The sequence below is a fragment of the Drosophila gunungcola genome, unplaced genomic scaffold (assembly GCF_025200985.1).
Source record: "Drosophila gunungcola strain Sukarami unplaced genomic scaffold, Dgunungcola_SK_2 000058F, whole genome shotgun sequence".
Taxonomy (NCBI): Eukaryota; Metazoa; Arthropoda; class Insecta; order Diptera; family Drosophilidae; genus Drosophila; species Drosophila gunungcola.
In genome coordinates this window covers 381,826-409,222 of record NW_026453221.1, presented here as the reverse complement: position 1 = coordinate 409,222, position 27,397 = coordinate 381,826, and the positions used below count along the sequence as shown (strand labels likewise).

Below are 27,397 nucleotides of genomic sequence, written 5' to 3'. Positions count from 1 at the left end.
GGGGGAGATTCCCGGGTTCCTCCAGCGGTCCCCAACCGCTCAAAGCCCGGTCTCGATTCCCGACTCTGGTCTTCGAAGGTACGCAGGCCTCTGCGGCCACATTCCCAGCAGAATAACAACTGGGGCTGCTGGCACTCCACTCTTCTACCGCAATTCCTGCATGCGTAGCGTACGTCTATCGTGGCTTCGTATTCTGGAACTATAGTTCCATGGTGGACTTCACTCGCTGCCCGCGTCGCTGCCTGGGTATATGGGGGTGTGTTGGACGGCAGTGGGGCCGCAGTTGCTAAACCTACGGTACCCGGTGCAAAGGGGCCGGATTGCTTATAGTCCACGGCTTCGTTTACGACCAACTGCTTCAACTCGGAGAGCGTCCCAAAATCCTTCCTCCGCGTGAATAGCTGGTATTCTGGCAGCATGTTTTCATAAACTCGTCCGAGTTCCTGGTCCTCGGTGTACCCCGCCCGCTGCATGAGCAAGCGCAGGTCTACCTGATTTGGACCCGATTTTGTCCTCCAGCCGCAGAAAGTATCTAGGCGGTAAGAAAAATTCCAAGAACTCCCTGCAGAAGACTGCCCAGGTCGCTCCTTTAATCTTGCTCGTTCGGAACCAGCTTTCTGCCCGTCCAACCAATAGAACTGGCATTGCCTGTGGAAGGTGACGTAAATCCACCTGATACGTGGCTGCTTTTTCCTCGATGTGTTCCATAAAGCTGAGAGGGTCGAACATCCATCAAAAGTGAGACCCCAGCGGGCCATCTTGTCCACTAGCGCCGCGCACGAGGTTCCCACAAATGGCTACTCCTCCGTCTTGTAATGCACCCCTCCATTGGGGATATTGTAGCGGCGCCTGAAGAACGTTTGTTTGTTTTGGCTTGAAAACTGGCGATTATTTTTGCATTTAGCGACCTTTGGAGAGTAGCCAGATGCCTAGCCAAATTTAGTGTCGGAAATTAGTGTTTAGCAAAAAAAATACTAATTAGTATTTTTGCGGGTGATGCCAGATAGTTCCACGAGCAGCTGTTGCTGAGAAGCTTGTCCTAAGCCGAAATGGCGGATTTTTCAGCTGGCAGAAATTTCTGGAAAAGGCCGAAACCGACGCCGCATGATTTTTGAACTTCCTTCTTAATTAAACCGGCGTGGCAGTCAGACGTGTGTAATTATATTCGTTCTCATTCGGCAAAGTGGTGAAAAAAAACATATACACGCGGTATTTCGAAGTTCTTGCAAAGTGATTTTTCCCGCGAATAATTCAAGCAAAGAAGTGAGTTGTGTGGGTTTTCTCGCTAAATATTTTCAAGTGCTGAATTTTCGATTTCTTTTAAAAGGCTGAAATTTTACGGTTCTCGATACGGCCGCCACAGCCGCCACGGCAAACCAGCACGAGCGCATGTGCAAGGGGCCCAGCTAACTTCCGCCGACGTTCCGGGGAGCACCCACATCAGCCAGCAATTGGATCTGCCCTGTGGAGCACCCTCGCTGCCCAGCGATTTGGATCTGCCCTGTGGAGCACCCTCGCTGCCCAGCGATTTGGATCTGCCCTGTGGAGCACCCACGCTGCCCAGCGATTCGGATCCGCCCGGAGGAGCACCCACGCTGCCCAGCGATTCGGATCCTCCCGGAGGAGCACCCCATTGACGGCGATCTGCAGTCGCCCTGAGGAGCACCCGCCTTTGCCAAACCGCAGTGCCTTCGGGAGCACCCCAAATTTTTATTCAGTGATCAGCAGTTGAAGCAGTTGCAGCAGTTGAAACAGTGAACTCTCGTTAAATTCAACGAGGAATTACCTCGGCTAGGAAAAAAAAAAAAGTCCAATTAGATCGGCCCTAACCCAAATTCAAATTTATTAAAAAAAAATGTAAAATCTACGCTTGGGCTCGATCTTAACCTCATTTGTAACCTAAAAAAAATCCAGCTTGCGAAAAATGTTCACGTGCATATCAGCCAACCAGGCTACACTGGGAGAAATTCCTAACCATGTGATAACGTAAATCAAGAAAAAATTTATTACAAGAATGCGATTGAATAATAAAGTGACTACAATTATGTTATGAAAAAAATTTTAATTTAATTAAATAATTATAAGATTTAAATTAAGTTATGATTCATCTAGTGCGCGGTTAATTTACGGTTCCTATCTCCCTGCAAAAGTTTTCTTAAATTCGTTTTGATTAAAAAAAAAATTAATTAGAAAATGTTTTTGAGTGCACATATAATATAATATATATTATATTATATTATTTTATTATATAAAATAATTATATAAAATAATAACCATGTCAAAGCAGAAATGCCTTGATTTCTTTTCCAGCCTACCTACGTCGGAAGATCGATCGTCCGCCGAGGAACCAGCTGTGTGAGTTGTTTTACCTTTATTTCAAATTATTTAAAAATTAAAATATATGTGTCAATTAAATTCTCATAAACAAAAAAAAAATATATATATATCAATGCCGAAAATTTAAGAAAGCCATTACTTCTAAAATTAACTATGAAAAAAAAATGAATTTACACTGAGAATATTTTTTCCTTAAAAAAAAAAAAAATTTAATTTTAAATAAAATTAAAAGTAATTAACTATCGAACCACTGATGAATGATGAATTAAGAATGAGTATTAATAATCATGAAAGAACAAATTATTGAATTTCCTTGAACATATAATTATTTATTTATTTTTAAAGATCATTTTGTTTAATATTCCCTATACTTATTTTTAACTATTTTTACTATACATATGTACTTTACATTAATAATTATATACACCTGTGAAGCCCAGTATTTACCCATGAGGTTTAACGCGTATTATATTTTATCTTTTCTCGCCGAAATTGTTTCTCTCTTCCGTAAATTATCTAAGAAAGATTAAATATGTTACTTGCAATTGAATTAAACATTAAAATGAAAGCTTAAAGAAAACTAAATAACTGGACTCAGCTGATGTCTCTGCGGTCGTAGGGTATAGAAGGGATCACCAGAGTCATACTCTAGCGGCAGGTGGTCATAGGTAGGGTGGGCAATATGCGAGCCAAATTACATCTAAGGCGTCGCAAACAACAAATTTCTCTTTCTTTCTTTTACACTGTCCCCTTTCATTAATTTCTCAAAACTCTTCTTTTCTAAATTTATGCATCTTTTCTTTCCGGTTAAGTAACTAGCTTTTGATATTGTCGCATGCACGCTCAATTCTGATTTTATTAATAGTAATACGTAGACAGTGTCAAGATCTGTACGAGCAAGACCTCCACCCCCCAAGCCGACGAGCTAGAGCCGGAATATTTAGCGTGCCCAGCCAATACAGATCCTTGAAAACATTTAAAGTACTTTGTACTTTGGTCGAACGTTACACGCTACAGTTATAATTTATTATTATTAATAAGAAAAGTGGCGCCCAAACGTGTAGGCCTTATGAATACAGATTAATTCATTGAGACTCACAGATGCATAAATTTAACAATCTTTAACATTTTCTTTACTCTTTTTAAAATTCTTTCTTAAATTTTAATTAACGGGAGAATTTTTTTTTTTAATAGCAGAAAGGACAAGGTGTCTTGATCTGAGGAAAGCAGAGGCATAAACCAGAACTAGGTAGATTTTCTGTCCCGGAATCAAATGCCGAGTCATTGAGCTAATCAACCTTATGAAATTAAATTAGCACATATACTTCTCTATACGGAAAATACTGGCATCACTCACGAGCTGTGCCATATCCAGAAAGAGGTTATGACCAAATTTTCAGTTAATATTTCCTTATTACGTAATTTCGATTTTTTCGTTGATTTCAAATATTTAGATTTTTGCTTAACTATTATTATATCTTATTACTGAAATTAACTATCGTACCGCTGAAATTTCATCACTGAAACTACTCTCCTACCGCTGATATTTTTGAGGAAAATATTATCTTACCGTTTACTTGGTTTGCTAAAACTATTTTTTTTATTATCATCCGTGTGCATGATGGGGATAGACCGATCTCCGGAAAGAGTTGCCGAAAGGGGCGCAAACATCGTCTGTCCGATATGCAAGGCCGAAGTATACCTAGTAGAGGTTTGCCTTACATCATGTCAACATGAATTTCACAAGCGATGCATAGAAGCGCATTGGAAAAAAAGCGCACTGTCTCCGGTGTGAAAAGCTTCCTGTAGGCCAACTCTCCTAAAAAGTGGGGATTGCCGTCAAACTCGTAGCCAATCGAAGAACCGTCAGCCCGCAGATAACGCGGACAAACCAGTATCAGATTATATAGCTTCTTCGTCAGGATACAATTCCAATACCATCAACAGCGGTGATACTATTCCAAGTGCTATTACTGCAAATGCCATCACTTTACTAGCCATGGAGCGAAGATTACTAGCTACACTTACCGAAAGTATGGCCAGTTCAATTCAAAAGTCCGTTTCCGAAGCTATGTCAAGGATAATGTCCGATCAAGGTGATAATAGAACCCCAAGCGAGCTGAGTCAACCGTTCAATTCTTAACAGTTCGGAAGTGGTTTCAATAGGATCGATACAAGGGAAGAAACCGGGGTGAATTCTAGGCAAGAGATTTTAGCTCCGTGTTCTCCTGCGTCGCTACGAAGTGCCGATGCAGATTTATTAAATCGACCAGATAAAGTAGTTCATATTTTGAACGGCTGGAAAATAAAATTTTCCGGGGTAGGAGTGTCTGTAGACAATTTTATTTACCGCGTTGAAGCACTAACTAAGGAGACGTTAGGCAATAATTTCACTGTACTTTGTAGAAATGCTAGCGTTCTTTTCGAAGAGAAAGCTAATGAATTTTATTGGCGATATCACAAAGCTTATGGTGAAGTCCGATGGGATAGCTTTTGTTCAGCCTTGCGTCTACAGTTTCGACCGAGTAGGGATGATGGTGATCTTGAGGAGTTGATTAGGAACACCAAACAAAAGTCAAACGAAACTTTTGATAGTTTCTATGACTCCATTTCAAGTCTTATCGACCAATTGGAACAGCCTTGGATGCCTCACAAGCTCATTCGGGTTCTCCGAAACAATCTTCGTCCCGAAATAAGACATGAATATCGACATTCAATCAGTTTCAGAACTGAGGGAGATTTGTCGCAGGCGTGAAGCGTTTTTGTCTGATGTTAGACGTTGTCAGGGTTATTTCAAATCTTCCCCTTTCAAACGTGAAGTCTCGGAATTTAGTCCAGAACCGGAGATGCCTCCAGAATCGGAATCCGATAAAGAAGGCGATATAGAAGCCTTTTCCTTGTTGTGCTGGAATTGCCGCAAGGAAGGTCACAGGTATCAGGACTGTGTAGCCGAAAGAAGAGTTTTTTGTTACGGATGCGGAGCTGCCAACACATACAAAACAAGTTGTAACAAGTGTTCAAAAAACTCCAGAGCGGGCGGGTCGATGCCGCCATACAAACAGAAGGCCTCCAGTGGCGTTCGAAGTCAAGCAATGATGACCATAGATCACGCAACTATAGTTGCATCTACTTTCTTCCAAGACGTACAAATATCCCCAGACTGTCCTTTGCTTCATAGCAAAATTCCAATATTAGGAAAAATTAATAACCCGGATGTAAATAATGAACAAAAATTAAAAAAAACGAAAAACGCGAAGTTCCGTGCGAATGAAATCATTTTGGCAAGAGGTCAAAACGTCTAAAGCCGGACTAAAATATATTAACTTTCTACCTGCAGGACCAAAAGATCCTCGACCCTTTTTTTCAATTCGCATGTTCGATCGTACCGTTTACGGACTGTTAGACTCTGGCGCGTCGATAAGTTGTGTCGGTGGAAACCTTGTCAGAGACATAATTAACAGCAAAGAATTTAAGACGATAAAAGGCAGCGCTACAACTGCTGATGGAACATCTCAGCAGATAGTTGTTGTAGAATACAACGACGTTAGAAGACCTTTAAAAATCTACGTGGTACCTTCGCTGAAGCAGAATTTGTATTTAGGAATAGATTTCTGGAAAATTTACGATTTGCTTCCGAAATGCATTAATATATCCTCATTAGAATCCGATCCCGACCGTAAGGTTAATGCTGATCAGCACAACTTGTCCAAGGTTGACAAAGCCAAATTAACGAACGTCATTAATTGTTTTCCGTCTTTCACTCAAGAAGGTCTCGGCAAGACCAACTTGATAACGCACTCAATCGATGTCGGTACGGCTAAACCGATAAAACAACGACACTTTCCTGTCTCAACCGCAGTAGAAAAGGCCATGTATGCCGAGATTGATAGAATGTTACAATTGGGTGTGATAGAGGATTCCGAAAGTTCGTGGTCTTCTCCTATTGTAATGGTGACGAAACCCGGAAAAGTTAGGATCTGTCTAGATTGCCGAAAGGTAAACAGTTTCACGGAAAAGGATGTATACCCTCTTCTCCAGATAGCGGGAATTTTAAGTCGTTTGCCTAAGGCGGAATTCATATCCAGCCTTGACCTTAAGGATGCCTATTGGCAGGTTCCTTTTGAGGTGTCATCGCGAGACAAAACGGCTTTCACTGTCCCTGGTAGACCGCTCTACCAGTTTAAGGTTATGCCTTTTGGGCTGTGCAATGCCACTAGTACAATGTCCCGTTTAAAGGACAAGGTTGTGCCAGCTCATCTCAGAAACGAGGTGTTCATTTTCCTTGACGATTTATTGGTAGTTTCTTCCAGCTTTGAGAGACCTCTTGAAGTTTTCAGAGAGATCGCGCTGCAGATAAAGCGTGCAGTTTTGACGATCAATATTGGCAAAAGTCACTTCTGTATGCTTCGTGTGCGATATCTAGGTCATATAATCGGCGATGGTGGAATACGCACCGACCCAGAAAAGGTGACCGCAATTACTAATTTTCCGTTACCAAAGACTTTACGGGGTTGTGTGGGTGGTATCGTAAGTTTGTTCCCAATTTCGCTTCACTCTCGGCTCCTTTAACAGACTTAATGACCACAAAACGAAGGTTTAGTTTAACCGACGAGGCCATAAAAGCTTTCGAAGGCTTAAAACTTTCACTCAGCAAGTCTCCAGTCTTATGCAGCCCCGACTTTACAAAGCCTTTGGCAATACATTGCGACGCTAGTAAAACAGGTATAGGCGCAGTACTAGTACAGCTGTCGGAAGAAGGAGACGAACGGCCTGTTGCTTTCTTTTCGAAGAAGCTGAACAAAGCTCAGCGTAATTATACTGTCACCGAGCAAGAATGTCTAGCGGCGGTAGCAGCTCTTAAGAATTTAAGGGCGTATGTGGAGGGACATAAATTAAAAATCATAACAGATCATGCCTCATTGAAGTGGCTAATGTCTAATCACGACTAGCTCGATGGGTTTAGCTTTACAAAGATATGAATATACAATTGAACATCGAAGGGGTTATCTGAATATCGTTCCCGACTCACATTCCCGTGTTAACGAAGACGTGGTAGCCGCTATAGACTTACGCGAAGGATTTTTGTTGGACATGAACTCAGAGCATTTCCAATCAGCTGAGTATGTTTCTCTTGTCGAAAAGGTAAAAGCCAACCAAGCAAATTTTCCTGATCTTAAGTCTGACAGTGGTTATGTTTATCGGAAAGCCGAACATTTAACGGGAGAGCAAGTCCATGATGAGTATGCCTGGAAGCTCTGGATACCTAAAGAACTGGTTCCAGAAATCCTCTCGCGAGCTCACGATAGTCCTTTGTCTTCTCACGGCGGCATACACAAGACGATCGAGAGAGTAAGGCGATACTATTTTTGGCCTGGCCTTGTTCCAGATGTAAAGGCTTATATAAATGCCTGCGAAGTGTGCAAAACCACTAAAGCTCCGAATTGTGTATTGCGACCGCCATTAGGAAAAGCGCCAGAAAGTCAGCGATTTTTCCAACGGTTGTTCATAGATTTCCTTGGACTTTATCCCAGATCCATATGTGGAAATATCGGTATATTTATCGTGCTCGACCATTTTTCAAAATATGTCTTTCTCAAACCCGTGAAGAAAATAGATACAAGTGCAGTTATAAAATATCTAAAAGGGGAGTTGTTTATGATATATGGGACTCCTGAAACAGTGGTGTCCGACAACGGCTCAAATTTCGCTCTCACGCTTTTGAGAAATTAGTGCAGCAATACGGCATTACGCATACGCTGACGGTCGTTCATTCGCCTCAGGCTAATGCAGGAAAAGCACGATATAAACGAGAAGCGATATAATCTTCGCTCTAGAGTTGTGTCTTTTGAAGAAGGGCAAGAGATTTACCGTCCAAATTTTAAACAAAGCTGTTTTCGAACTGGCTACAACGCAAAATTCGGACCTTCCTTTGTGAAAGCGAGGGTTCGAAGAAGGCTAGGAAACTCTTATTACGAATTGGAAGATTTACAGGGTCGAATTATAGGTACCTATCATGCAAAAGATATTCGACAATAACGTGTCTTCAGTCGGTATCTGTCTAGTGTAACCCTAGCCAGATTTTCCGGGAGGGCTTTGTAGCGGCGCCTGAAGAACGTTTGTTTGTTTTGGCTTGAAAACTGGCGATTATTTTTGCATTTAGCGACCTTTGGAGAGTAGCCAGATGCCTAGCCAAATTTAGTGTCGGAAATTAGTGTTTAGCAAAAAAAATACTAATTAGTATTTTTGCGGGTGATGCCAGATAGTTCCACGATCAGCTGTTGCTGGGAAGCTTATCCTAAGCCGAAATGGCGGATTTTTCAGCTGGCAGAAATTTCTGGAAAAGGCCGAAACCAACGCCGCATGATTTTTAAACTTCCTTCTTAATTAAACCGGCGTGGCAGTCAGACGTGTGTAATTATATTCGTTCTCATTCGGCAAAGTGGTAAAAAAAAATTTACACGCGGTATTTCGAAGTTCTTGCAAAGTGATTTTTCGCGCGAATAATTCAAGCAAAGAAGTGAGTTGTGTGGGTTTTGTCGCTAAATATTTTCAAGTGCTGAATTTTCGATTTCATTTAAAAGGCTGAAATTTTACGGTTCTCGATACGGCCGCCACAGCCGCCACGGCAAACCAGCACGAGCGCATGTGCAAGGGGCCCAGCTAACTTTCGCCGACGTTCCGGGGAGCACCCACATCAGCCAGCAATTGGATCTGCCCTGTGGAGCACCCTCGCTGCCCAGCGATTCGGATCTGCCCTGTGGAGCACCCACGCTGCCCAGCGATTCGGATCCGCCCGGAGGAGCACCCACGCTGCCCAGCGATTCGGATCCGCCCGGAGGAGCACCCCATTGACGGCGATCTGCAGTCGCCCTGAGGAGCACCCGCCTTTGCCAAACCGCAGTGCCTTCGGGAGCACCCCAAATTTTTATTCAGTGATCAGCAGTTGAAGCAGTTGCAGCAGTTGAAACAGTGAACTCTCGTTAAATTCAATGAGGAATTACCTCGGCCAAATAATCATATAAGCTAGGAAAAAAAAAATGTCCAATTAGATCGGCCCTAACCCAAATTCAAATTTATTAAAAAAAAATGTAAAATCTACGCTTGGGCTCGATCTTAACCTCATTTGTAACCTAAAAAAAATCCAGCTTGCGAAAAATGTTCACGTGCATATCAGCCAACCAGGCTACACTGGGAGAAATTCCTAACCATGTGTAAACGTAAATCAAGAAAAAATTTATTAAAAGAATGCGATTGAATAATAAAGTGACTACAATTATGTTATGAAAAAAATTTTAATTTATTTAAATAATTATAAGATTTAAATTAAGTTATGATTCATCTAGTGCGCGGTTAATTTACGGTTCCTATCTCCCTGCAAAAATTTTCTTAAATTCGTTTTGATTAAAAAAAAAAATTAATTAGAAAATGTTTTTGAGTGCACATATAATATAATATATATTATATTATATTATTTTATTATATAAAATAATTATATAAAAAAATAACCATGTCAAAGCAGAAATGCCTTGATTTTTTTACCTTTATTTCAAATTATTTAAAAATTAAAATATTAGTGCCAATTAAATTCTCATAAACAAAAAAAAATATATATATATATATCAATGCCGAAAATTTAAGAAAGCCATTTCTTCTAAAATTAACTATGAAAAAAAAATGAATTTACACTGAGAATATTTTTTCCTTAAAAAAAAAAAATTTAATTTTAAATAAAATTAAAAGTAATTAACTATCGAACCACTGATGAATGATGAATTAAGAATGAGTATTAATAATTATGAAAGAACAAATTATTGAATTTCCTTGAACATATAATTATTTATTTATTTTTAAAGATCATTTTGTTTAATATACCCTATACTTATTTTTAACTATTTTTACTATACATATGTACTTTACATTAATAATTATATACACCTGTGAAGCCCAGTATTTACCCATGAGGTTTAACGCGTATTATATTTTATCTTTTCTCGCCGAAATTGTTTCTCTCTTCCGTAAATTATCTAAGAAAGATTAAATATGTTACTTGCAATTGAATTAAACATTAAAATGAAAGCTTAAAGAAAACTAAATAACTGGACTCAGCTGATGTCTCTGCGGTCGTAGGGTATAGAAGGGATCACCAGAGTCATACTCTAGCGGCAGGTGGTCATAGGTAGGGTGGGCAATATGCGGGCCAAATTACATCTAAGGCGTCGCAAACAACAATTTTCTCTCTCTTTCTTTTACACTGTCCCCTTTCATTAATTTCTCAAAACTCTTCTTTTCTAAATTTATGCATTTTTTCTTTCCGGTTAAGTAACTAGCATTTGATATTGTCGCATGCACGCTCAATTCTGATTTTATTAATAGTAATACGTAGACAGTGTCAAGATCTGTACGAGCAAGACCTCCACCCCCCAAGCCGACGAGCTAGAGCCGGAATATTTAGCGTGCCCAGCCAATACAGATCCTTGAAAACATTTAAAGTACTTTGTACTTAAGTCAAACGTTACACGCTACAATATTCAGGGTCCGAGGTATCGCGAGGCTATTACCCGTTAAATCCTGGTGATTGCCCGGATTTTCTATGTATTGAAACCCGACCTCGCTGGTCGGGGCAGGACTCCATAGGCCACATCCTTTTTTGCAAGCCGCGTTCGCGTCGTCTCGGGAAGGTCATCCTGATTTGCGAAACCCTATGAGTTCTTCTACGGTTCCAACACTGCTGAGCCCACACGCCGCAGTTATTGCTTCGAGCTCGTCCTTCCTTCGATATGAAATCCACTTGACTCCCATCTCTGCTGATTTATTTATTTATTTATTTTTTTTTTTTAATTGCCCTCCTTTTATTTATTATGATTTTATTTATTATTTGTCCACTGTTGGTCCTCGTATTTATTTAAATTATTTATTTTCGCCGTATTATAATTTATTCCTTATATTCACTGTTGATTTATTTATTTATTTTATTTTATTTTATTTTATTTCCATTTTTGGTCCTCGGTTTATTATCCTCGGACTGTGTCCTTGTTTTTTTTAGAATTATATTTCACTGTTGTTCCTTGATTTTATTTGGGTTTATTTTTCACTGTTGTTCCTTGATTTTATTATTCTCAACTGATCCTTGTAAACACGATGTGACTCGGTACCCGGCTCAAACTTAACTGTCGGTCCTGGAGTTTTTTTTTTTTTGTTTAGTCCTTGCATTTATTTTAAACTTATATTTGTCACTGTTGATCCTTTTGAACCCGACTTGGCTCAGTACGCGGTTCGAAGTTGACTGTCTCGCGGCTTGAACTTGACTGTCCCGTGGTATAAGAGTGGCGCTCCTGATATTCCCGATGACGACGTAGACTCGTGGCGGCGACAAGAGCGTTCTAGCGTGCGGTATGTAAAATAAAATCGTGACCCCGATGGTTCCATGCTCTGCTGTTTTCTCGTTGTTCGTGTCTGAGCTTCTGACTCCTGGCTTAGGACTTTTCCGCTTATCTTTTGAATTTTCCCGATCGGCCAAATGTTAAATTTCCCTTATATATATTTAAGAGATAGTTTTCTCGCTAGTTCCATAGATGAGTCCCGACTCACAAAAAAATATTTTATTATACCCTTGCAGAGGGTATTATAATTTCAGTCAGAAGTTTGCAACGCAGTGAAGGAGGCGTTTCATAAAGCTCCCATAGAAACAAATAAAATATTAAAAAAATTTTAAAAAAATTTAACTTTTTTGTTTTGTAATTTTTTTTTTTAGAAATTTTTTTGATTATTTAATTATTTAATTATTAATTAATTAATTAATTATTAATTATTTAATTTTCGCTTTTAATTTTATTAAAATCGGAAAACGGTATCATATAGCTGCCAGCTAGCTGCTGCTAGCTAAAACTACCATTCCCGCGTATCCGCAGGGACCTTTGAACAAAACTGACACCTCCGCGTAGCTGCAGGGAAAATCTAGTTAAAAAAAACTACCATGCCCACGTATCCGCATGGAAAATCTTGCTAAAAAACTACCTTGCCCACGTACCCGCAGGGAACCCGACCGCCCAGCGTAACCGCAGGGAACCTGACTATGATCACCAACCCGCGTAACCGCAGGGAACCTGGCTAAACACACCACTTCTCGCGTGACCGCAGGGATCCTGACTATGATCACCACCCCCCGTAACCGCAGGGAACCTGACTATGATCATAACAACGCGTAACCGCAGGGAACCTGGCTAAACACACCACTTCCCGCGTGACCGCAGGGATCCTGACTATGATCACCACCCCCCGTAACCGCAGGGAACCTGACTATGATCACAACAACGCGTAACCGCAGGGAACCTGACTATGATGACCACCCCGCGTAACCGCAGGGAATCTGACTGAACACACCACGCCCGCGTAACCGCAGGGAACCTGGCTAAACACATCACGCCCCGCGTAACCGCAGGGCACCTGACTATGATCACCACCCCGCGTAACCGCAGGGAACCCGACCGCCCCGCGTAACCACAGGGAACCTGACTATGATCACCACCCTGCGGTACGGCAGAGAACCCGGCCGCTGGGAACCTGAAACACATTCACTTTTCACAGTCTAACAATTGGTTAATTTATTTTATCCTCGCATAACCACTCGCACTCGGTTCCTGCCTTGTTGTCCCACCGCACTCCGCTCACCTCGTTCCACTCGGCCAGGTTGTCGCTGTTGTCGTTTGGGTGAGTCGCGGATCCCACTCATTGGGTTGGCCGGCCACTGCTAAAGCTGATAAATTTTTCGAGATAATCACGAAATTTGTTGTTCTATTTTTTTGAACATTTTGAAGTGAGCAACGAGCTTTTAGCTTAAAAAATTGGGGTTAATTTGTTATTAAAAAACAATACAAAAAAACTTCGTCAGTACCTGCTGATTTATGTCAAGAAGTAATGTTCAAATTTTCAAAAGGATCGGTTCAGTAGATTTTGAGTTCTGATGTTGACGAACTTCAAAAAAGATGCTTTCGGGAAAATCGACTTAAAGTTTTTCATACGTGAACAATCTGGGCAGCATGTCCGATCACTTGAAACGCTGTAACTCCGTTAGTTTTGCAAAAACAAAAAAAAACAAAAATATATAAGCAAATGCAACCTCAAAAGACCACTACAGAATCAAAAAGAAATCACCCTTAACAGTAGGCAATAGACAATGGCATAGTGCCCAAAGGTGCTCCCAGTAAACTGCTTTACCTATGTCACAGTCTTAGAAGCAGGGGACAAAGCCCGAATAGTTAAAAGAATATGTTAACCCCTTCGCGCAATATTAGTAGGATAAAAGCTAATGGAATTTACAATGAAGTGTAATTAATTTAGAGAAATAGACGACGTTTCGTTAAATATTAAAATAAAAATTAGCTATAAAATGGTTTGGCTATAAAAAACCAGAAATACACGAGACCCCAATTTCCGGCCATGGGGGGTATATAAAGCCGCCAGAACCTCAACCCAGCCTATCCAATTTGAGTTACCAAACGAAGCGGACGGTTCCAGAAGTTTTCTATAAAAAGAAAAAAGGTTAAGTCCAACGCGCCCTTGTGTTCCCAGTGGCGGTTATAAATTTTTAAATATATTTCCAGTTTGTATTCAACCCCAGAATTTTGGCAATCCGAAGTGTTTAAAAGGCTAGAAAATCTACAAAGAAAATGCACAAATTTATTTTTTTGGTGCCCGGGTAAATAAACCCTCAGCAGCCCATCCGGCTATATAAGTATTTATAAAACAATTTCTCTTAAACAGAATGTCACCAAGTTTACAGTAACACATTTTTCCAAAGTCATCAACCAAAGAAGTAAAGCAGTCAGTTGGCTCGAGCGTTTCGCACACCTTCGGTGAGAAAAGTCTTATTGAGAGAGTCCCGGAATTTTGCATACCTCCCAAGCGCATTAACGCGGTAGCAGATTCGGCAAAGAAATATACCCAAATTCGTCGAGCAGTTCAATCAGTCAGCGGTAAATGTAACGACAAGGGATCGAAGCGTCCGGCGTATTAAAGAGTGACAGTAATATAATAATATCATAGAGCGCGACCCGATCCCACGCATAAAAATTACGTAACGACAGGTCGAAAAATGTAGTGTTATATTGGTTAAAAATAAATATATAAAAAGTTTAGTAGGGTTAAGTGAATCTCAAATTTTCTTCTTTTTATTACCCTTATAATTTCAGTCAGAAGCTTGCAACGCAGTGAAGGAGACATCTCCGACCCTATAAAGTATATATATTCTTGATCAGCATTACTAGGAGAGTCGATCTAGCCATGTCCGTCCGTCTGTCCGTCCGTTTCTAGGCAAAGTTGTCTTTCTAATGCAGGTGGTATATAAGTCGGATCTAGCCGGATCGGACGACTATAGCATATAGCTCCCATAGGAACAATCGGAAAAATAAATAAAAAAAATTATAACTTTGGGGTTTTTTTTTTGTAGTTCTTCAAAATATAGTAGTAGTTAACTATTTCAGAATTACGGTTTTAATTTCATCAAAATCGGACGACTATATCATATAGCTCCCAAAGGAACAATCGGAAAAATAATTTTAAAAAATAATAACTTTTGTGTTTTTTAATTTTTTTTTTTTAGTTCTTCGAGATATACTAATGGTTAACTATTTCAGAATTACGGTTTAAATTGCATCAAAATCGGACGACTATATCATATAGCTCCCATAGGAACAATCGAAAAAAAAATACAAAAAAAAAATTATAACTTTGCTGTTTTTTTAATTTTTTTTAGTTGTTCGACATATAGCATTGGTTAAATATTATAGAATTACGGTTTAAATTTCATCAAAATCGGACGACTATATCATATAGCACCCATAGAAATAATAAAAATATATAAAATTACTATCTAATAATTAAGCTGCAAATCGTCATAGCTTCAATGTTTTTAAACATATACGCAAGTAAATCTTAATTTTAATGTTTTCAAAAATGTTTAATTCTTGCAATAGCTGCAAGGGTGAAGCAAAAATAAGAAAAAAGTATAGAATTCGCGAGTGGAAATTTTTGTAGGTGTATTCCCCCCGTAAAAAGATCTTTCGGCGATGGAGCAACACAAGTGTAAGTGACAACCACTGTTTTCTTTTACCCTATTTCTATTGCTCTCGGATTCTTTTAAACCAGTTCATATAGATTCACGTGGCACTCAAGTGGAGAAAAAAAGTTAAATTAAAGGACTCTACATAAAGACACTACATTATTAGTTCCAAATTATAACATCAAGCTTAATTAAATGTTATGCGGTGCTGTCTTAATAATTTTTCTGAGTGATGAATTTATATAAATATATTTAATTTCGGTGTATGTAAATTAAATTGAATTTTAATGTTAACAGTGTTCTGTCGGTGTGTGCCCGTGATTATGCGGAACATTCCCATTACTCTGGGATAAACTTTTGGTATGATGGTATACACCGCAAGAAATTTATTTGCTCAGTTCAATTAAAATTCAATATTAAATAATTTTGGCTAAAATGTATAATTTTTTCCTGATTCTTGTTGTTTTCCCTATACACTGCGAGAAACAAAAATAAAATAAAAAACATATAATATTCCTATATTATTTAATCTATAATATGCTTAATATACATAAAATTCATACAATTTAATTGCTCTTCCCCATTCATTTATATACTTAAAATTCTTACAAACTTATTATTTACCATTATATTACTTATGATTGAGCTATACTATATTATTTCCTATATTATCCTATGTACCCATATATATAACGCTTCACTTACTTTATTGTTATTTTGTAGTTGCAAATAATTATTTTTTTTTCTTTTTTCGTTTATTTTGAAAATTACTAAATATAAATATGGAGAATAAAAATATAACTATGAACCAAAACTAAAGCGTTATAGTTGGGAGCAATGCTTAACCGAAAGTCACTGGAAAGTCACCGGCTTCAAGGGATCGTCAGAGGACTACATACTACCACCATAGTCTCCCCAGTTCGTTGTCTGCATATAAAATGTCTGAAATCCATATCTTCTGTTCTTACTTTCTTAAATTCTGAAGCTATCTCCTTTTCTAACTTTCGGTTTTCAATTCTGCTTTCTTTTTTTCTTACTTATACAAGCACGCGAATTATAAATCTATTGCGTACATTCGAGCCCTTGAGAGATCAGTTTGCATTTTTATTCCCACACCCATACTACCGAACTATATAGCCGGAACCAGCGCGTTCTCCGCTGTTCTCTCTCAGTTAACCATCTGCTCTACTTTTTTTTACATGTTACAATCGGTTTGTCAATGCTTACATCCGACCGTTCTCTGCATCGCTGTTGCTACTTCTACTCTTCAAAGCTTACACGCTCTCTGCCCGGTACTGTTCTTGCTGTTCAACGCTTACTTTTTTCAAAGTTTATTTGGTATCTGCGCTGCTGCTCTTAAGGGCTTACATCCGATCGCTCTCCCGTTTCTCCCCACACCCGAGATCCCCTATCTTTGTCTATTGCACAGTGACCCGATATTAAACCCAAACAACCATTGCTTGCACCGCCAATAGATGCGAGTATAATGGCATTATTAGTTGTGAAACCTACCAATGCTGGTTGTGTGATAACTGTTCGCACGTTAAGTGCGTTGGAGCTGGTTTCAATGGCGTTTTGAGGATTTAATCTCCAAAAAAAATTTGTTTTACCTGGACCTGTACAACATGGTGCGAGATGACGGATGAGACAAACTAGGACTGGATTAATGGAGGTTCGAAAACTCATCAACTCTATCAAAGACAAATTCCGAGCAGTGGAATCTCAGTTTCATGGTCTCAAGATTTTAAACGAGTCACTGAAAAGAAAAACTCAAAACAATAAGGAAATAATGAGGATCTACCTTTGCAAGAAACTTCTCGCTCCGGATAATGCTATTTCTTTTTATAAATTCAATTCTAAGAAAAAGCGTATTATCTCTTCATTAAAATTCTTATTACCGATTCTTTGTTCTCTAACGCACTTGATTATACACTTCGGCCAGTTAGTACTTTAGTACATGAGTATCTCCATGAAGACCAGCCTCGTGGCTCAAACTCAGCTGCTTCAAAAAACTAAAAAATCAAATTTGTTAATTCTTTACCAATCGTTCTGAAAATCTCAATTCCATTAAATTCGTTGCAGTCCAAATATTGTATTGTTGAACTTTGATGCACTACTTTGATGCACTACAAGCAGTTCAAACAAGTGGCCCAACGAAATCAAGCACGAGCTTGTTACGCGCGCAAAAAAACTCAAAAAACATTATGTAGAGACATTTATAAACAAGAAAGGAAGCAATCTTTGGCAAGCCGAAGTTTATATAACATTAAAATTATAATTTACTTGTTTAAAAACATTGAAAATTTAATACTATTTTGTATTAACGACGCGAAAACTTGTGACTGCATTAGTTCGACGATGTTAAATTGCGAATTGTGAAACTATTTCGAAAGCGCACCGAAAAGGAGTGGCTACGATGATGTTCGATTGATCCCTGACTATTATATTTCAATAATTTCTCTTAGAACCTAGCTTATGCTACAGTGGCGAGTGACGGGGCGAATTCGCAAGAGCGAACGGACGAAAGCTTTATTGGCTCCCGCTCTCGCCCTACAACTGGTGATTTAAATCCAAGCGCCAAGTGCGCAAACACCGGACGACGACGTCCTTCAGCCCAGAACGGGCAACAGGGCCAGTCGGTGGACAGCTCGCCGATATTCCCCGTCCTGCGTCCTGACGTCCGCCACGCGAACCTTGCTATCGGCGCCGGCGTGCACCGCTACCACTCGTTTAATCCTCCACTGCTGGGGCGGAAGGTTGTCTTCTGCGAAGACGACGAGCGCTCCCACGACGAGGTTGGGCTCCCCCTGGTGCCACTTGGACCGCTGCTGGAGGCTGGAGATGTACTCCCGGGACCATCGCTGACAAAACCTGTGCCTGAGAGACGAGACACCTCGCCATCGTCGCAAGCAGGTCAGGCTGATCTGGTCCGGGAGCGCCGCTGATGGTGGGGCCAGAAGAGGGCCGCCGATGAGCAGATGCCCGGGGGTCAGGGCCTCGCCGTCGTTCGGGTCGCTGCTTAGAGCGCCGAGGGGCCTGGAGTTGAGCACGGCCTCCACGCTGGTGAGCAGAGTTCCGAGCTCCTCCGCGGTCAAGAGGTCTTGGCCTACCGTCCGAAGGAATAGGTGCTTTGCAGACTTCACACCTGCCTCCCATAGTCCGCCGAAGTGCGGTGTTCTGGGCGGTATGAACGCAAACTTCATCCTTTTTTTGATTCGAATGTTTCGATACCGCCCCCCTGCTCCTCCAGACGGGCACGGAACTCTCTTATGTGGCGATCTGCGCCGACGAAATTGGTGGCGTTGTCGCACCACACCTTCTCCGGAATCCCGCGACGACTTACGAACCTTTGAAATGCCAACAAGAACGCATCAGTGGTTAGGTCAGACACTAATTCTAAGTGGACCGCTTTGGACGCAAAACAGACGAACAAGGCCACGTACGACTTGTACGGTGGCTTACCACGGACACGATACGTTCTGCTGAAGGGACCACAAAAATCAACGCCACATTGAACGGGCGGAGAGCTCGAAGTGTATCTGCTGGCAAGTTTCCCATAATTTGCGTCAAGAGTTGCGGCTTACAGCGAAAGCAGCGCATGCACGACCGAACAGCTCGTCGGCAGACTTCTTGAGCATTAACTAGCCAGATTTTCTCGCGCAGACGACTTACGAGAGCTCGTGGGCCAGCGTGACAGTTCGTAACGTGCAGGTATGACACATAGGATCTGACGAACTGTGAGCTTTTAGACAGCAACAACGGGAATTTGGCTTCGTACGGGATAGGAGCCTTCAATATCCGACCCCCAACTCGTAGCAATGTCGAGGAGCACCAATTTAATTTATTTTCCTGAAGAAAAGGGTTTAACTTTTGAATATTCGTTGCTACCGGTTTATTTTTCCGAATTTTACCTATGTCGTCCCTGAACTCGTGAAATTGGATAACTTCGACAATTTTATCAAAAGCGAAATCCAGTTCTCTTGGCGAAATACTTTTTTCAAAGGGCCTCGACACCTTTCTGCACCTTTGAATAAAACGAAAAACCCACACGAAAACTCCCAGAAGCTTCAGGTGCAACGAAAAGGACTCTATTTTCTGAAGCACATAATTTGGCTCTGGGCTGACTACGAGAGTTATTGCCGATTTGCGTAGCTCCATCGACATTACATCACCCGGCAGTTCGAAATGTTTATTTACAGGCCAATTATTTTCTGAGTCTAGCAAGAACGAAGGCCCACTGAACCAAATGGACGTTGTAAGCTCCTCTACGTCACATCCTCGGGACACTATATCTGCTGGGTTGACTTTCGTGGGAACGTGTCTCCAAATTGCTTTCTCCGACCACTCCTGAATTTCTGCAACCCGGTTCGAAACAAAACCGACAACGACGAGGGATGGGTTTTAATACAGTGTAAAGTGATCTCGGAGTCTGTCCACAGGAAAACATTCTCAATGGGAGAATTTAGCACTGGACTGACACGATTATAGAAATCTGCTAAAAGGTGAGCTGCACACAGCTCAAGGCGAGGCAAAGTTTTCGTCTTGAGGGGAGCTACTTTCGATTTGGCGGTCAATAAAGACACTTTCAAACCTTCAGCAGTTTGAGTCCGAACGTAGATGCTCGCTCCATACGCCCGCATGGAAACGTCAGCGAAAGCATTTATTTGAATCGGGACTTGTGGATCTGTGTTGACGAATCGCGATACCTTAATTTTAGGCAGCTGCAGAAGCGTCGCTTTAACGTCTCCCACGACGTGAGCAACTGCATCGGTAGCGACTCGTCCCAATCTAATTTTCGAAGCCACAGTTCCTGCAACAACATCTTTGCCTTTGTGACTAAAGGACACAAGAGGCCAAGTGGGTCGAAAAGTCGAGCAGTCACCGACAAAATATTTCGTTTTGTCGCGCGAAGTCATCCAACCGAAATTGAAAGTAATCTTTAGCCGGTAACTAAACCACGCCAAGGGTCTTGGTTACGTCTGAGTCTGCCATAAGTGGCATTACAGCGCTATCAGATGCGGATAACTCTGGGCAGTTTGAAAACCACTTTGCCAATTCAAAGCCTGCCTCTTGCAAGACCTGAGAAACTTCGTCTCGAAGGCTTTGCAGGTCTTCAACGCATCCGGCGCCAGTCAACAAATCGTCAACATAAAAATCATTCTGAATAACCATTGCGGCTTTTGGATGAGTTGCTTGCGCCATCTCTCCTAGCCGCATTAAACACCGAATCGCCAAAAAGGGTGCCTGCGAAGTTCCATATGTAACGGTGTTCAACTTAAAGATTTTCAGGGACTCAGAAGGATCTCGTCTCCATACTATGAGCTGGAAGTTACGATCAGCTTCGTCCACCATCACTTGGCGATACATCTTTTTGACGTCGGCCTCAAGGGCAAACTTATGCAATCTAAACCGAAGCAGAGTCGAGTACAGCTCCTCTTGAATAGTTGGGCCTACCATCAAGATGCCACTCAACGCTACCTGCGTAGAAGTACGGTTCGATGCATCGAAAACTACTCTCAACTTAGTTGAAGTACTTTGTGGCCGTAAAACGCATTGGTGCGGAATGAAATAGTGCGGAGTATTCGGAATTTTGTCATTGGTGGAAGACATGTGGCCCTACATCTTCAGCGAAGGGTCCTTTGACAATTTCCTTTCTAGCGACAAAAATCTACGTTTCGCAACTTCGTATGACGAACCAAGAGTATTTGGGTCAGATTTAAACGGCAAACGAACCGAAAATCTACCGGACGACAATCTTTGAGTATTTTCTCAAAGTGTTGTTGACAGAGTTGTTGCTCAGGAGTATGGACTTTAGCCTTGGGCGGCAAGTCCTCCACAGACCAAAATTTTTGCAGGGTTGTGTCAATTGACTCCAACGCTTCCTCCTGGCAGCTGAGATGCACCATTTTTTCAGCGTTTTATTATTTTCAGAAACACATCTGCCTGACACTATCCAGCCGAGAACTGTCTTTTGTAAGATGGGGAGTTCAGGCCCCTGCTTTATCTGGCCAATAGATAAAAGTTCAAAGAATGTTTCAGCGCCGATAAGCATATCTATTTTTTGGGGCTTGAAGAAGAATGGATCTGCCAACTGAATATTTTCAGGCACCCTCCACCCGCTGGTGTTCACCGCTTGATCCGGATGATAACTAGAAATATTTTTCATAATCCAAAAATCAGACGACAATTGGCTGTTCCCTACTCGCGACTTCACAATCGTGTGTATTTTTTTTGTGGCACACGTCCTCTCTTGTAATTTTGAGCCTCTGAGCGAGCTTATCGGTTACAAAGTTTATTTGTGAACCAGAGTCGAGCAACGCTCGAGCTAATACAAACTCGCCGCTTTTGGTTTGGACGCTCACAACAGCAGTTGCAAGATTGACTCGATCCGATGCATTCGCATGCAAAACATGCGACGTGGATGGAGACTCCTGCATGAGCGTGGGCTGAGAAGGGGGTGGCAACGCGAGATTTGTGTTTGGGGCATATATGTGTAGCAAAGTGTGGTGTAAGGAATTGCACACTCTACATCTGTTCGATTTGCATTTTTTGACAGTGTGACCCTTTCTTAAGCAGTTAATGCATAAGGGTGCTCTTTTAGCGAAATCGAATCTTTGCTGAACTGTTAGGGCTGCGAAGGAAGCGCAGTTTCCAATCTGATATTCAGCTGAGTTGCAATACATGCATTGAACAGAGTCGTTCCTGGCAGCGACAAACGAAAAACTCTTATTTCCATTTTTCTTAGGGTTAGATTGGGTCTGCTGAACAGTTTTGGGCTTGGAAGCCTCTTCTGCTACCATGTGTTGGTATCGCCTGTTGAGGGACGCCTCACATTCGCTCCAAAGTGGAAGCGAAGTATAATCTAACTGTTCTTCCCATTTTCTTTTAGTTCCTGCATCGACCTTGCTCATTACCAGATGTATTAAAATAGCATTAGTAATGCGTCTATCATCCCCAATAGACAGCAAGGAGTCATACAAGGCTGTGACCGTGTCGATGAGGGTTCTCAAGGCTGTAGCTGAAGGCTGGGAAATTTTTTGCAAATTAAAAAGTGTCGATATGTTGTCAAAAAAAAATAAGACAATCATTATCGTACACCCGCTTCAGGCTAGCAAGGGCTTTGGGAAAATTTTCCGCAGTGACTTGAAAGGCCCTAACTGTTCCTTAAGCGTCTCCAGCTAAACACGAAATTAAATGATTGAATTGTTCGACATCGTGTAAAGAGTCATCTTTGTCAACGAAAGTTTTGAAAAGGCTTATAAAATTTTTAAATTCGGAGTGTTTTCCGCTAAAAGTTGGGAGAGCAACGCTCGGCAGACGGCATTGAGGCGGGCGATTTGCTGGCGGATTTCTCGATATTATTTTGTTTGCACTTATTTAAAATTGAAATCAGCAATGACTTTGTCATTACGGCCCTCTTCCAATTCCAACTCTTCGCGGTATACGTCTTTTGTATCTTTCACTTCTATTTGGTTTTGCAAAAGGGAAGCATTTTCAATGTGCGTATTTAGAATCTCTAATCGACACTCAAGCTCGACCGGATTTATAGATAATTTAGCTTCTTTTAAGTGGCGTAAGTTCGGTTAATACTTTTCATGCAAACATCTCGTTGGTGTTTAAGCTCTTCGATATCCTTAGTTGCCATTGCGTTTATTTGAATTTATTTGGTTGGTATCGAAGAGGTGTTAAATATTTATTTTTATTAAATTATTTATTTGTTAAATAATATAATAAAATCAACGAGTAATATACCGATCGCACACGGTGTAAGGGAGCTAAGTGCCGAGAGAATTACAGCGAAAAATATCTAAATAGGGTTTTTATATTTTTTTTATATAAACCCTGCGACAGTATATGCCGCACGCACGCACTATAGGGGAGCTACCGCTCAAGCTCAAGGGTACCGAAAAAACGAACAAACGTTTAGGCAGACCGAAAATTGCACTGCTGCAGCGATCGAGAACGAAAAACGACAAAAGATAACTCGAAATAGCGGCAGCGGTGTCGGTGTGCGTGTGTATGTGTACTCGGCTAGCGGCTCTTCCTATGCAAATGCTAACGGAGAATGATACACTGACCGATAACTAAGGGCAACGAATATATAAGCCTGACGACAAAATGCGCGCAAAATTATGAAAAGCGCGGAAAAATTGGAAAAGCGCGGGAAAATTCTGAAAAGCGCGGGTAATGTTCGGACAAACTGCGGCGAAAGTTATTGCCGCTAATTTTTTTTTGAGAGCTACACTTTTCACAATTTGCACTTTTTTCCAGCTGTTTTATTTATACCCTAATTTGGTGCTCACTACGACGAAAGTTGGGGGAATAAAGTTCGCACTAATTGGGTCGACGACGAGTATTTTATTTGCTTGTTTTTTGGCCAAAGCGATTCACATATAATTCGAAATATGTTATGCTTATTGTAGAATTTTGGTTGTTAGTACATGCAAATCTACCTATTTTTACACGAATGCAAAAAGTTGAAAGATGGGCCAAAACACAATTGACAAAACGCCACAGATTAACTTTCAACTTTTGGCACTCTCTACCTGGATGGCCGACTTGATAATTGAAACTTCCTTTTTGACTTCCATTTGGCGGCAGCAGCAAATTGAGCAATTAAATTTTCCGAAACGTCAGGCGCAACTTCAAGAACGGCAGAAAATTTCAAGCGACGAAATATGTATTATTGAATTTAATTTATTGGCCGAACCGACACGAAAAAATTGGTTTTTGTTGGTAATGTTTATAGTTTTCACCGAAAAAAAAATTAAAACTCACGCACTCTACTGCTAATCACGTCGGGGTCACCATGAAAATTTAATACTATTTTGTATTAACGACGCGAAAACTTGTGACTGCAGTAGTTCGACGATGTTAAATTGCGAATTGTGAAACTATTTTGAAAGCGCGACGAAAAGGAGTGGCTACGATGATGTTCGATTGATCACTGACTATTATATTTCAATAATTTCTCTTAGAACCTAACTTATGCTACGGTGGCGAGAGACGGGGCGAATTCGCAAGAGCGAACGAACGAAAGCTTTATTGGCTCCCGCTCTCGCCCTACAACTAGTGATTTAAATCCAAGCGCCAAGTGCGCAAACAAACATTAAGGATATAATTTGCAGCTCGAGTATTCAATAGTTCCTATGGCAGCAATATGGCATCTTTTTCCGGTTTTAATAAAATTAAAAGCGTAATTCTAAACTGACAATTTATGAATTAAATAGTAGATAAGTTACATTTTTAAGAATTTTAGTTTTATATAGTTATTGTACTCATGGGAGCTGTATGTTATAGTCGTATGATTTTAATGAAGTTTAAACCGTAATTCTAAAATTTGTAACCATTAGTATATGTCGAAAAACTGAAAAAAAAATTAAAAAACAGAAGTCTTATAATTTTTGTTGTCTTATTTTTCGATTGTTCCAATAAAGACTTCTGTACTACCTACAATAGAAAGATAACTTTTGGGAAAGTTTCATGCAGAAAGCTTTAAAACTGAGAGACTAGCTTGCATAGAAACGGATGGATAGACGTACGGACGGACAGACGGACAGCCGGACATAAGAATATAGATAGATCAACTCTCCTTGTGATGCTGATCAAGAATATACATTCTTGATAGGGTCGGAAATGTCTCCTTCACTGCCTTGCAAACATCTGACAGAAATTATAATACCATCCATCAAACTTAAACAAAGTACGGTTCAAATATGTTAAAACTGTAGTTATAAAGACAGGAATAGAAGTTGAAATGCAAATTTGATTATATAGATCATTATAATTATTACAAAGAACACGAAAGGGTTCATGCAGGCAAAAATTTGAAGTACATCTTGGCAAGTTAAGAGGATGGTAGTAGCAGGTTGGTCTAAAAGGCACATTAATAGTTGAGCTGCTTATCAATTCTATGGAGTCTATATCAACTCCGAAAAGATTGTGCATAAAAATAGTTCCAAGCATGATTCTACGATTTACGAGCGTAGGTAATTTAAGCAATAGTAATCTACTAGAGTAAGAAGGCAACCTTACCTTTTTGATCCCAGTTCAAGCCACGAAGGGCGAAAAAATAATTTTTTTTTGTACCAACTCAATACGATCAATGTGTACTTCATGTTGGGGACTCAAAACGGGAGCGCAAAATGCTAAATAAGGACGGACAAGGGAAGTAAATAATAACTTAGTTGTATAGGGATTGTCAAAGTCTTTATAAATAAAAGTACATTCATAGCCTTGTTAAAAGTAGACTTTATGTGACAGTCGAATTTTAATTTTGGGTCAAGAAGATATGTACGGTCCAGTGCCATATTATGAAGAGAATAGCTTATAAATGAAAGCGTACCCCTATAAAAAGTCATTGCGTTACATTAAGGCAATCCAGATTTAAGAGGTAAGATTGACACCATCACTGAAAACAATCAATATCCGACTGTAAATTATTATAGGACAAACAAAGTAAACATCGTCAGCATACATTATTTGTGCTATGAAAGAAGGAAGACCATTGATGAAAAAAGTAAATAGCAATGCTCCCAAATGACTAACCTGAGGTACTCCAGATGTTTCGTTTTTAATATGGGAAACTGCGTTTTTGAATAACCCCCTGAGTTCTTCCATTCAAATAACTGAAATCCAAGTTAATATATTATTTGAAAACCCGAGCTGATCTAATTTAAATAAAAAAAGAGAATGATTAGCAAAATCAAAAGCTTTACTGAAATCTGTTTATAAAATCAGTCTGCATTTTATTATTAAATTCTTTAACTACAACAGATGACAATTTATGTAGGTTCGTGGAAGTTGACCTTCGCATTACGAAACCATGTTGATAAGGTGATATTAGCGACGAACAGTAATAATGCGCTCAAAGGCTTTAGGTATTGCAGACAATTTGTTTAATCTCTTCTTTCTGACAGGGATAATTTGATTGTTTTGGGAGATTTTAATCTCCCAGATATATCTTGGTCCTCTCCTACTAACTCACTTTGTGTATTTTTTTAGACCTTTCATTACAACAAATTAGCTTTATTTGGTATTTGTTTTGGATCCGTCTCATGCCGTTTTATCTAGAATTGACCCCCTAATTGTCCCAAAGGAACGATACCATCCCACAATGGTATTGACAATTTTCCTGCCCTGGCCTGATATGCTCCCGTTAATGTGCTAAGCTAAACTTCTTGATTTTCGAATACAATTGGACAAACTTATATAATTGCATGGATAGGGAAGGTGCCACTAAATTGGCTTATGCCGTTTTAAATATGTGTTTAATGAATGCGTTTCTGCTTCAAAGACATAAAAACCTAAAAAGAAACACTTACAAAAAGTACAAAAGGACGGGCAATATTTCTTAACAGTCAATGCTATTCTATGTTTTTGAAACGGTGTAAAGCCGAAATTTCAAATGATCCAAAGCAATTTTATAACATTGTAAATGTCAAAAGAAAAAAACTCCGCCTTGCCTTCATTAGTAAGATCAAACTCAATTGAGGCGTCTACTGGCTTTGAAATTGTTGATTTATTTGCCAAGTTCTTACAAACTAAAATTCAGTTTGCCTTTACAATTTAAACAGGTCAAATTGTATTTTTTCCCGGTAATAACAGAAAGTTCTCATATAAGGGACTTGGAGCATGCTCGTCGAATTGATGGTTTATGAGGGTCTTGAAAGTAGACGGTGAACGGGTGACCATATCTGAATCACGGTATTTCCTTTTCAGCTTAGCTATATTCGCAGATCCAATTTCCATTTTAGCTTATTTTACATGTTTACCCATGTTTATGTAAAGTAGTTATTAGTCTGGTTAGGAATTTAACTGATTGCAGAAGAAATGATAAGTTACTTCTGGTTTTAGTCCGGCAGCGCTAATCTCTCAGTTAATCCGAAATATGCAAATGTAGCAAGTTATGCGCGTGCCGATATTTTACACACAGAATCAATTGATTGAACTTTTAGGCTGTTTTGCGTTCCCGATTGCACTATATGTTTAGAATTTCATCCG

General features: G+C 40.2%; 2 protein-coding genes across 7 annotated transcripts in view; both read right to left on the bottom strand.

Annotated features, from left to right (window-relative positions):
- The window catches only part of LOC128264148 (neurotrimin), a 350,308-nt gene that overhangs the window by 163,745 nt on the left and 159,166 nt on the right, over window positions 1-27,397 (bottom strand). The gene's annotated exons all lie outside the window — the stretch shown is intronic.
- LOC128264149 (uncharacterized) overlaps window positions 24,183-27,397 on the bottom strand; it is a 96,919-nt gene continuing 93,704 nt past the window's right edge. The window contains exon 2 of the mRNA XM_052999515.1: window positions 24,183-24,242. The gene's annotated coding sequence lies outside the window, so the exon portion shown is untranslated. The remainder of the gene's footprint in view (window positions 24,243-27,397) is intronic.